The sequence below is a fragment of the Rattus norvegicus genome, chromosome 11 (assembly GCF_036323735.1).
Source record: "Rattus norvegicus strain BN/NHsdMcwi chromosome 11, GRCr8, whole genome shotgun sequence".
NCBI lineage: Eukaryota > Metazoa > Chordata > Mammalia > Rodentia > Muridae > Rattus > Rattus norvegicus.
The window spans coordinates 65,960,569-65,972,949 of record NC_086029.1 but is presented as its reverse complement, the minus strand read 5'-3'; positions in this window follow the sequence as shown (position 1 = coordinate 65,972,949).

Sequence of the window (12,381 nt, the reverse complement as noted above, 5' to 3'; positions counted from 1 at the left end):
AACAGAGTGTTTAAGGAAATGAAACTGCCTAGAGAACACTGCTGAGAGATAGAATCTATACTTTGAAGTTACTTTTACTTTTATCGAATGACTTTTTTTTTTTTCTGGGGAAGCACATACAACAGTTTATTTACCCCAAATAGGACATTGGCAATGGACCAAAGAAACAGTTCAACCAAGTTCAGTTTTGTGAAGCAAAGAGCTTATCAGGGTTATATACAGGAACATAGATGTCTGGAAACCTGGGCATCACTGAGAAAAGCCCAACCTAGCACCAAAATGTCTCAGAAAACCTGCCCTGCTGGCTCGAGCACTTTTCATGATATGCAGGAAGCACAGCTCATGGAAGAATGTCTTCTCTCCAGGAATTGCTTCCACAAGCTGGGAGAGGGGACTAGGGGAGGGGCTTGAGGAAAGTTGTCACTTCCTCTTCCTTCCTGAGTCTTTTAAAGCTTCCTTCCAGAAGGGAATGATGTTGCAGTTTGGAATATATACAGCCTATGTATCTATAAAGACCTCCATTGTCTTCTTTCTAATGTCTCATCTCTTCTTTCAAAACATATTTAATGATTGTATGTAAACACTATTCAAGTAGTTAACATTAAAATAAATACCCTGGGAAACAGCAGCTCACTGATCTGTTATTACACTACAAGGAAGGAATAATGTAAGGCTCAGAGATTGCAGGGCTTATCCAAGGTAGTATGGGCTGATAATGAGAAGTGTGGTTCTCGAGCTCAAGAGTATCCCTTCCTCCCTCTATCCCTGCTCTCTCCATCCCCATCCCCTTCCTCCATCCCTCACTTCCTCCACCCCTTCCTTCATTCTCCCTCCTTCTACCCCTTTCCTCCATTATTCCCTCCCTCCATCCCATTCCTCCATTCCTCCCTCCCTCCATTCCCCCCTCCATTACTTTTTTTCCTTTTAGTTTTTGAGATAGAACCTCACTATATAGCTTAGGCTGGCCTCAGCCTTTGCCATTATCCTCCTTCAGCTTCCTAAGCGTTGGGATCATGGGTCTGTGCTGCAATGCTTGGCCCAAGTCAACGTGTTCTGACCACTAGCCCTTTCGGTGACTCACACAGTGGATGAAGAAACATGCTTCTCAGTATTCCTTGGAAGAAGCTGCTATTGGAAATGCAATTGGTGGCAGTCTCCTGTTCTCATGTTTTTAGGTTTACCGTGGTGCCACACCTTTGAAGATGCTTTTTTTTCCTCTGCCTTCTCCTAGATGACCACTATGGGAGTAACCAGGAACTGAAAAATAGACTCAGTATTAATGCTCAGTGAGGCATTAAACACCCTCAATTACAATACAGTAAGGATATTGGTCTGAGATCTGAGTACTAGGTACTGTCTATGTGAGACACAGGCTAGATCTCCAGAACTACAAATTAATTAGTGAATAATGTCAACATTACATTGAATGAAAAGACTCTGGAGAATTTTCATTATTGTCAAAGAAAAGCAAGCATGTCCAGTGACATTCATATGTCTTATTTAATAAATCTATTCTTTGACAATTTCATGTATGCATATAGTACATTTTGATTACTACTACCTTGCCTCCTCTCTTACTTCTCTCTTACCTCTGCCAGCCTCTCAGAAGGCTTTCCTGCCAGAAGTCCCTTTCCTACATTCATATCTTTTGTTTTGTGAACTTCAGAGTTTACCAGGACCATCCACATGCCAGAAGGTGAGGAACTATCCCCTGGTGGCTAGTACCCACTCCAGTGGACACATAATCCTGGTCAGTGACTCATCCTCCTCTAGCATCCATCAATAGCCAAATAGGCCCCAAATGATCGTTGACATCATTGGTCTTGTGCAAGTCTGGTACAAACAATCACAGGTTCTGTGAGTTCATAATTTCAATGGCTGCATCATGCCCAGAAAATAAATAGCATTTTGTAGCCCTCCCTTCTATTATTCAGCTCTTATAATATAAGAGCTGAATAATACTTTTGGAAGTATCTTCTTCCAAAATACTCCTTGAGCCTTAGAAAAAGTAGAATAAATATTATGTTTAGGGCTGAGCATTCCGGTAGTCACTTTTTCTTAACATCTTGAGCAGCTATGAATCTGCATTTACTGTAATTCACTGCAAAAAGAAGCTTCTCTCATAGAGGCTGCGAGTATCATTTTTCAAAGTTTAACCATCAACATTCTGAAAGCAGTTTGATTTCATGTCAAGTCAGTAGTAGGTTCCCCACTAAGATCCTTGGCGTTCTCAGGCATGGGCTTTTGACTTGGTTTGTACTACTAGGTATGAATCCCTCCTGTGAATCAGGCCAACCAGAAAGTGTGTGGTTACTCTCGTAGTGGTCATGCCACATGCACCAATCCACACTGTGGCTGGCAGGCTGATGCTATAGGTCGAAGTGTTCACAGTTTTGTAAGACTGCTGATGATTTTTCTCTCCTCGTAGCTTGAATGATATCATTTGGCCTTGAATGCTAGAGATCGAGGAAGAACTTCCCATCTCAGTTCTAACTTTGTTTCTTTCTTCTGAAACCAAGGTACATGATGCAGTGATGGAGTTTTATCACCTAATTCTGGTGGGCAGCAAGATCATGGCAAGTGTTTTCATCTGCTGATCCACTAGGTTCAAGCCTATAATTTTTCATTTGAATATATGTCTCTGCTCTCTTCTTGCACTCTTTCTTTCTTTCTTTCTTTCTTTCTTTCTTTCTTTCTTCCTTTCTTTGGTGTTAGGGCTTCATACTTTAGCCTAGGTTAATCTCAAATTCGCAATCCTTAACCTTCATCCTTCTCAGTGTTGGGATGACAGATGTGTGCCTTCAATGTTTCCAATGTGATATGCACATAGGTATAACACTCACTATCATATTAAATGTATCACTTAATTTAGCTTCTCTCTCTCTCTCTGAGTTGCCATTTAATAAAAACATTTCAATATAGATTTGCATGTGGAGGTTAGGCAGAAAGAGGTGCTCATAATAAGGTAGGAGACATGGGAAAGCATGGGCTTCTTTGAGAGTCACAGGAAGTAAAGCATCCCCGAGGGTGGGTACAGACTCCTCAAGGGTGAGTCACTGTGGGAGACTTTCTTGACATAGGACATGATATCTGATGAGGCTCTTTTGTCATCAAGTGGTAGGAATTTGCTGATAGCTGCTTTACTTAGAGACATTGAGACTGCTTCTGAAGCAGAGAGTGCATGCCTGAGTATAGTGGGACTTTGGTGAGTTGTGTTGTATTATACTAGGGATGAAAATGTGAGAGTATCACAGTGTAACACAGGAAGGCTGTTGGTTGGGTAGACACTGTGGCAGACTTCGGGACATGAAGGCCGATAGTTTCAGCATTCACTCTTCTCATAAGAATACTTATTTTGGATGAGAAGAGGCATTCTGAGTATCCGCTTGGTAGTCTGCAGAAGTAAAATGTCTTGCCAGAGAGTTAACCAGACCATGAAGCGCTCTCTAAGGATGCAAAGTAGCTAAGGAAGTACAGCAATAATTTAATGTTTATAAACTGGGCTGAAATAACTATAGTATATCAAAGGCAAATAATGGCTGAGGAAAGTGGCATTTTTTAATTTGGCTCACTATATTTTACATGTTCTGAGCATATTGTAATGTATGAGCTTGTATGTAGAGCTTAAATGTATAATTAATATAGCTTTGAAGCTGGCTCTATCCACACAATTAAAATTTATCATGGCATTAGCTTTCAAAGAGAGACTTCTTAACAAGTTAGAGTCTATGGAGCAAATTAGATCATCTCTGATGAGCTCTGAATAAGAAACTATCATTTATCTCCATAGCATTTTTTTTTTTTTTTGGTTCTTTTTTTCGGAGCTGGGGACCGAACCCAGGGCCTTGCGCTTCCTAGGCAAGCGCTCTACCACTGAGCTAAATCCCCAGCCCCATCTCCATAGAATTTTATCACAGACATTTTATTTGCTGTGCCAGGTGAAAGTCTCCATTCAGTATGTTGGCCAAATATCTTCATTAATGAAATGATTTCTCTCCAGCACTATTGGCTTAAAGAATATCCTGTACTATTGAAGATGAACTAAAAGTCTTTATTTTATACTTGCTATCTGGTCTTAGCGTGAATACCAACCAAACCCACTGTATGGGTGAGGGGTGTATTCCACAAAAAAAAGACAAGGAATCAATGGACCTATGAAGGGAAGGACAATCTCTTCCTCACACATGGAAAGCAGAGGGAAGATATTTCCTGCCAGTGGTTTAAAAGTAAGGATCCAGGAAGATGGCTCAGTGAGGAAACTGCCTTATGACTTCAGGTCAGATTCCTGAGACCTGTGTGTGATGGTTTGAATAAAAATGGCCTCTGTAGATTATAGGGAGTGGCACTATTAAGACATGTCCTTGTTGGGGTAGGTGTAGCCATGGTAGAGGAAGTTTGTCACTAGAGACAGGCTTTGAGTTTTCAGAAGCTCAAGCCAGGCCTAGTGGCTTACTGTTTTTTTCTGCTGCCCACAGATCAAGATGTAGATCAAGATCATGTTTGCCCGCAGGTCGCCATGGTGTCTCTTCGTAGAAATAAAAAGAAAAAAAAACCCTAAAACACTTTGTAAAACCCAGAGACAGAGGGATGCATCTGTAATCCTAGCACCCCTAAAGAAAGATAGGAGATATTGGAGAATTTCCTCATAAGCTTGCCTAGGGTTTAAAGTAGCATGGTGTCTTAGGGTTTTACTGCTGTGAACAGACACCATGATCAAGACAACTCTTATAAAGGACAATATTTAGTTGGAATGGCTTACACATTAAGAGGTTCACTCCACTACCATCAAGGTGGGAGCATGGCAGCCGGACAGACATGGGGCTAGAGAAGCTGAGAATTCCAGCTCTTGTTCCAAAGGCAGGTTGGAGAAGATTGGCTTCCAGGCAGCTAGGATGAGGATCTTAAGGCCCACACCTACAGCGACACACTATTTCCAACGAGACCACACCTACTCCAACAAGACCACACCCACTCCAACAAGATCACACCTCCAAATAATGTCACTCCCTGGGCCAAGCATATTCAAACTACCACACATAGCAAACAAGAGAGACTTCTCCCCCTACCCACCTCCCCCAAAACAAGATAGAAGATGAGGACTAATAGTGATTATTCTTTGACCTCCCTATGTGTACTGTGACAAACATATCTGCATTCTCACTCAAACCTGTCCCTCACAGTTAAATAAGAAGACCTAGGGTGTGATTTCTGATTAATAAATTGTAAATGTATCATGCTTACTAATTATTTTTATTTTTCTGATCTTATAAGTAATGCATATGTCTAAATACTTAAAGTTTTAGAGATATAAAATGAAAAACCTCCCAGTAACTCTTTCTCTAGCAGATAACTGTTATTAGCAGTTTGGCATGTTGTATTATTCCAGAATTTCCTACAGAAAGCCCCCACCCGTTTCTCCCACTCCTTCTTAGAATTGTGGCTCTGAAGCCAACAGTGTCTGAATTCTTTTTCCTCTGCCTGCTGTATTTTAACAAAATTTCCACCCCTGCAGTTCCAATCACTGTGTTGGAATGACATATTACACAAACGTAGCCAAAAATCTCAGTTCTTGGGCCTGAGGACAAATTTTGTGCCGATGCATCTGTGTCTAAGAGGAGATTTTAGACTCATGCCCAAGGAGGGATGGGGTGCCAGCTGGTTCAAAGCTTAGCCCAGCTCAGCCCACGTGCAGTGAGGATGCTTCTGGAAGCTCATGACTGCCAGCTGGTGTAGGAGCAGGAGCATGCATTGACTGCAGTGCTGAAGGGAGGGCTGAGTCTCTATCTCACATCTTCACATTGGGTTCAGTGTATTAAGCAAGGGCTCTTACTTAAATTTCGCCCTTGTCGAATTGATTGCCAAGCTTCCTCCATCTCGTGTGTGTGTTTCCGAGCTTCTAATGAAAGATTGCTATGGTTTAGTATTTGATTGCTAATTCAGTAGACACAAGGGAGAGGCTTTAAAACACATCTTAGAAAGTAATCTTTATTCAATGTGATAGGTCATTTGGAGTAAATATCCAACACGTATAGAGAGGCTGAAATTAACAGTCTAAATGCCATGCTCTATTTAGTGGGTTTTTAGCATTATCAGATAGCTCTACTAATGCCTAATAATAAATTCCATACATGTTAAAGAAGTGATGGTGAGACGTTTGGGTGAGGATGCATTACAAACTGTTAAATAACTTATTAAACTTGGTCACAAAAGAAAAAGAGGGAGATGAAGCTCAGTGAGAGGGAGCTTGCCTAGCAGGTATGGGGATCAAACTTAAATACCCAGTGTCACACACACCATCACATACAACCCTCAAAACCAATATATATCAGGTTAGAATTATAAGAACTCTGAACACCCTGAAGTAGCCAAGACCAAACAGTTTTTATTGTCCTAGATGATAGCTCATAATGACAGTAAGTGACACTTCTGAGTCCTTGCTGTGAGGTAGAAGTTTTCTTTTTAGTTTTTTTCCTTAAAAACAAAACAGAACTCGAGCAGTATTACAGAGCAACAGTGATAAAAACTGCATGGTATTGGTACAGAGACAGACAGATAGACCAATGGAATAGAATTGAAGACCCAGAAATGAACCCACATACCTATGGTCTCTTGATTTTTGACAAAGGAGCCAAAACCATCCAATGGAAAAAAGATAGCATTTTCAGCAAATGGTGCTGGTTCAACTGGAGGGCAACATGTAGAAGAATGCAGATCGATCCATGCTTATCACCCTGTACAAAGCTTAAGTCCAAGTGGATCAAGGACCTCCACATCAAACCAGACACACTCAAACTAATAGAAGAAAAAGTGGGGAAGCAACTCGAACACATGGGCACTGGAGAAAATTTCCTGAACAAAACACCAATGGCTTATGTTCTAAGATCAAGAATCGACAAATGGGATCTCATAAAACTGCAAAGGTTCTGTAAGGCAAAGGACACTGTGGTTAGGACGAAACGGCAACCAACAGATTGGGAAAAGATCTTTACCAATCCTACAACAGATAGAGGGCTTATATCCAAAATATACAAAGAACTCAAGAAGTTAGACCGCAGGGAGACAAATAACCCTATTAAAAAATGGGGTTCAGCCCCAGTGAACTAGTCTATGGGGGGAGGGCGGCAATGGGGGGAGGGTTGGGAGGGGAACACCCATAAGGAAGGGGAGGGGGGAGGGGGATGTTTGCCCGGAAACCGGGAAAGGGAATAACACTCGAAATGTATATAAGAAATACTCAAGTTAATAAAAAAAAAATAAAAAAAATGGGGTTCAGAACTAAACAAAGAATTCACAGCTGAGGAATGCCGAATGGCTGAGAAACACCTAAAGAAATGTTCAACATCTTTAGTCATAAGGGAGATGCAAATCAAAACAACCCTGAGATTTTACCTCACACCAGTGAGAATGGCTAAGATCAAAAACTCAGGTGACAGCAAATGCTGGCGAGGATGTGGAGAAAGAGGAACACTCCTCCATTGTTGGTGGGATTGCATACTCGTACAACCATTCTGGAAATCAGTCTGGAGGTTCCTCAGAAAATTGGACATTGAACTGCCTGAGGATCCAGCTATACCTCTCTTGGGCATATACCCAAAAGATGCCCCAACATATAAAAAAGACACGTGCTCCACAAAGTTCATAGCAGCCTTATTTATAATAGCCAGACGCTGGAAAGAACCCAGATGCCCTTCAACAGAGGAATGGATACAGAAAATGTGGTACATCTACACAATGGAATATTACTCAGCTATCAAAAACAATGACTTTATGAAATTCATAGGCAAATGGATGGAACTGGAAAATATCACCCTGAGTGAGGTAACCCAATCACAGAAAAACACACATGGTATGCACTCATTGATAAGTGGCTATTAGCCCAAATGCTTGAATTGCCCTAAATGCACAGAACACATGAAACTCAAGAAGGATGATCAAAATGCGAATGCTTCACTCCTTCTTTATAAGGGGAACAAGAATACCCTTGGTAGGGAATAGGGAGGCAAAGATTAAAACAGAGGCAGAAGGAACACCCATTCAGAGCCTGCCCCACATGTGGCCCATACATATACAGCCACCCAATTAGACAAGATGGATGAAGCAAAGAAGTGCAGGCAGACAGGAGCCGGATGTAGATCGCTCCTGAGAGACACAGCCAGAATACAGCAAATACAGAGGTGAATGCCAGCAGCAAACCACTGAACTGAGAACAGGACCCCCGTTGAAGGAATCAGAGAAAGAACTGGAAAGCTTGAAGGGGCTCGAGACCCCATATGAACAACAATGCCAAGCAACCAGAGCTTCCAGGGACTAAGCCACTACCTAAAGACTATACATGGACTGACCCTGGGCTCCAACCTCATAGGTAGCAATGAATGGCACAGTAAGAGCACCAGTGGAAGGGGAAGCCCTTGGTCCTGCCAAGACTGAACCCACAGTGAAGTAGATTGTTGGGGGGAGGGCAGTAATGGGGGGAGGATGGGGAGGGGAACACCCATATAGAGGGGGAGGGGAAGGGGTTAGGGGAATGTTTGCCTGGAAACCGGGAAAGGGAATAACATTCAAAATGTAAATAAGAAATACTCAAGTTAATAAAAAAATATAAAAAAAACCAAAACTGAACAAAAAAATCAGGATTTATAATCTCTAAAACTATATGAAGCTGGGCAGTTCCAGCACTCCAGAGGCAGAGGCAGGTAGACCTCTGATTTCAAGACCAGCCTGGTCTACAGAGTGAGTTCCGGGATAGCCAAGGCTGCTCAGAGAAACCTGTCTTTCAGGACAGGGAATCTATATGCAACAGCAAGAGTTATTTATATATTTTAGTTTCATTTTATCTTTAACACAAATTGTACATATTAATAGGGTACAGTGTTATTTTTTAGTATCTGCTTGTCTTGTATAATAATCAGAGGACAGTTAGTATATCCATGAGTCAAATTTTTAATTTCTTTTTGCAGAGAGCATTCAAATCCTTTCTTCTGGGCCAATTGAGATAAACGGGGATGACAGCCCTGGGCGAGCTGGTTTGCTTGTGGGAACCAGTGATGGAAGGAGCAAACTGGCATCTGAATGTTGTCACCTTTGACCTCCATTTACCAGCCTCGGAAAACACCACACCACAGCTCTCACACCTACACATTTTATGCATACAAATACAAAAAAAAAAAAAGAAAAGAAAAAAGAAAACCAGGGACTAAAGAGATATTTCAAAAGAGCTCATTTTGTTCTTATAGAAAACCTGAGTTCAACTTCCAGAACCCATGTTGAGCAGCTCATACCCTCCTGTAACTCTAGCTCTAGGGGAATCTGATGTCTCTGGCCTTTGCAGATACTGCCATTCATGTATACACAATCAACAGAATTAAAAAAAAATAAATAATGAAACCCACTCACCTCAAAAATATTAATCCAGAACTCCTCCTGCTAAAAAGAAACGCAGGGAAACAGTGGAGCAGAGACTGAGGGAAAGGCCATCCAGAGACTGGTCCATCTGGGAATCCATTCCATATGCAGCCACTATTGATGATGCCAAGAAGTGCATGCTGACAGGAGCCTGGTATAACTGTCTCCTGATACAGCAGAACCTGACCAATGCAGATGCAGATGTACACAGCCAAGCATCAGATTGAGCACCTGGACCCCAGCGAAGAAGTTAGGGCAAGGACTGTGGGAGCTGAAGAGTTTTGCAACCTCATAGGAAGAACAACACCAACCAACCAGACACACCCCTCCCAAGCTCCCAGGGACTAAAACACCAGCCAAAAAGTACACACGGGGGGCGGGGGAACCCATGGCTCCAGCTAGATATGTAGCGAGAATTACCTTATCATGCATCACTGGGAGGGGAGTCCCTTGGTCCTGTGTAGGCTCAATGCCCCAGGGTAGAGGAATGGTAAGGTGCTGAGGTGACGGTGAGTAGGTGGGAGAACACCCTTGTAGAGGCAGGTCAAGTGATGCAGGAAATAGGGGTTTGTGGAGGGGAAACTTGGCAGGGAGATAACATTTGAAATATAAAGAAATAAAATAACCAATGAAAAAAATGAGAAAAATATAAATGAAAGCAGCCCAAAACCCTCGCTTCTATTTTGAAGGCAATTTGACGAGCTGTAGTTCCTTTCATATGGCTTCCTGGCAATGTCTATGTTTCCTCAAAGCATGAAGGATGTGCTCTAAGTGTTCCAAGAGGCCTGAGTAAAAGTATTGACCTAACCGTACATGTTCTAGAATGTCACGGCTGCCACAGTGGATGGCCCATCTCATCTTGAGAGCCAGCCTGTATTTCAGAGGAGTGAAACTAACCTCTCTCAGTTCATCTCCCAATTGGATAAATAGCAAAGAAGCATTGACCATTTTACTTTAGTGAGCTTTTAAAACATTCAGAGTTTTAGATGTTTCTCATTCTAAATAAATACTCTTCTTCATATCTGATTTTTTGCATCATTTCTCCAGTAAAGCACCCCCAAATACCATACAGGTAAAGCCCCTAAAATCCTGGAACAGCTTTGTGGTGGTTTGAATGGTTCCCCCCCCCCCGCCCCCATATACTCGTGTGTTTGAATGTTTGGCTCATAGGAAATGAAATTCCAGTGAAGTGTGGCCTTGTTAGAGAAAGTGTATCACTGTGAAGGCAAGCTGTGAGGTCTCTTAAACTCAAGCTATGCCCAATGAGATAGTCTCCTCTTGGCTGCCTTTGGATCAAGATGTAAAACTCTTGGCTCCCCCAGTGTCATATCTGCACCCAAGCTGCCATGCTTCTTGCCAAGATGATAATGGGCTGAACTTCAGAAATTGTAATCCACTCCCAATTAAATGTTAGCCTTTATGAGTTGCCTTGGTCATGGTGTCTCTTTGTAGTAATAGAAACCCTAAGATGTGCCTGAATGTGGAATGTTGATACTATCTCACAGTGTAAAGGCAGACCTCATGGCTTAAGATCAGAGAACTAATTTTTTTTATATTTCTTTTTAAAAACTTCAACAGGATTTGTGGGCCAAGACATAGTTTAGCAGTGAATGCCTTCACTGCAGAATGCTGACCTGGGTTCAAATCCCCACACATCACATAAAAAGCTAGGCCTGATGGGACACACTTTTAATCTCAGCACCCACAAGTCAGAGGAGGGAAGATCTTTGTGCATTTGAAACCACTCTGGTCTATATAACAAGACCCAGGCCAGCTGATCCCATCGTATCACCTGTACCACCTAAAAAAGCTGGTCGTATACTTTTTTATCCCAACACTCCTACAATGAGATAGGAGGCAGAGACAAGAGAATTGCCTAGAAGCTTGAAGGGCAGATTCTAATAGGAGAAACAAGGAACCTCGGTAAGATAGAAAGTGGAAACTGAGTCCTGAAAGTTGTCTTTGACAGCCACATGAGTACTGTGGCCCTCTCTCCCTCTCTCACAGCCACCCTTCCATACATATTTTTTCCCTTGGGTTTTAAAGACAGAGTTTCTCTGTGGAGCCCAAAACAGATGTTTTGTAGAAGAGTCTGGCTTTGAGATCTCGTTGCCTCATCTTTGGGATACTGGTATTAAAGGAATGTTCCGCTATGCTTAGCTTAGAAAGAAATCTGTTAGGACAGCAGGAAGTTTTCTTATTCTGTGGGTGAGAAAAATATATTAGACTCAAGTGATGTGATAGTTTGTATATGCTTGGCCGAGGGAGAGGCATTATTAGAAGGTGTGGCCCTGCTGGAGTAGGTGTGTCACTGTGTGGGGGGGCTATAAAACACCTCATCCTAGCTTCCTAGAAGGCAGTATTCTGTTAGCAGCCTTCAGATGAAGATATAGAACTCTCAGCTCCTCCTGTAACTTGCCTGCCTGCTGTGTTCACTCCTTGGTGATAATGTACTGAATGTCTGAACCTATAAGACAGCCCCAAATAAATGTTTTCCTTATAAGAGTTGCCTTGTGAAATGCAAATCAAAACAACCCTGAGATTTCACCTCACACCAGTGAGAATGGCTAAGATCAAAAACTCAGGTGACAGCAAATGCTGGCGAGGATGTGGAGAAAGAGGAACACTCCTCCATTGTTGGTGGGATTGCAGACTGGTACAACCATTCTGGAAATCAGTCTGGAGGTTCCTCAGAAAATTGGACATTGAACTGCCTGAGGATCCAGCTATACCTCTCTTGGGCATATACCCAAAAGATGCCCCAACATATAAAAAAGTCACATGCTCCACTATGTTCATAGCAGCCTTATTTATAATAGCCAGAAGCTGGAAAGAACCCAGATGCCCTTCAACAGAGGAATGGATACAGAAAATGTGGTACATCTATACAATGGAATATTGTGTACTCAGCTATCAAAAACAATGACTTTATGAAATTCGTAGGCAAATGGTTGGAACTGGAAAATATCATCCTGAGTG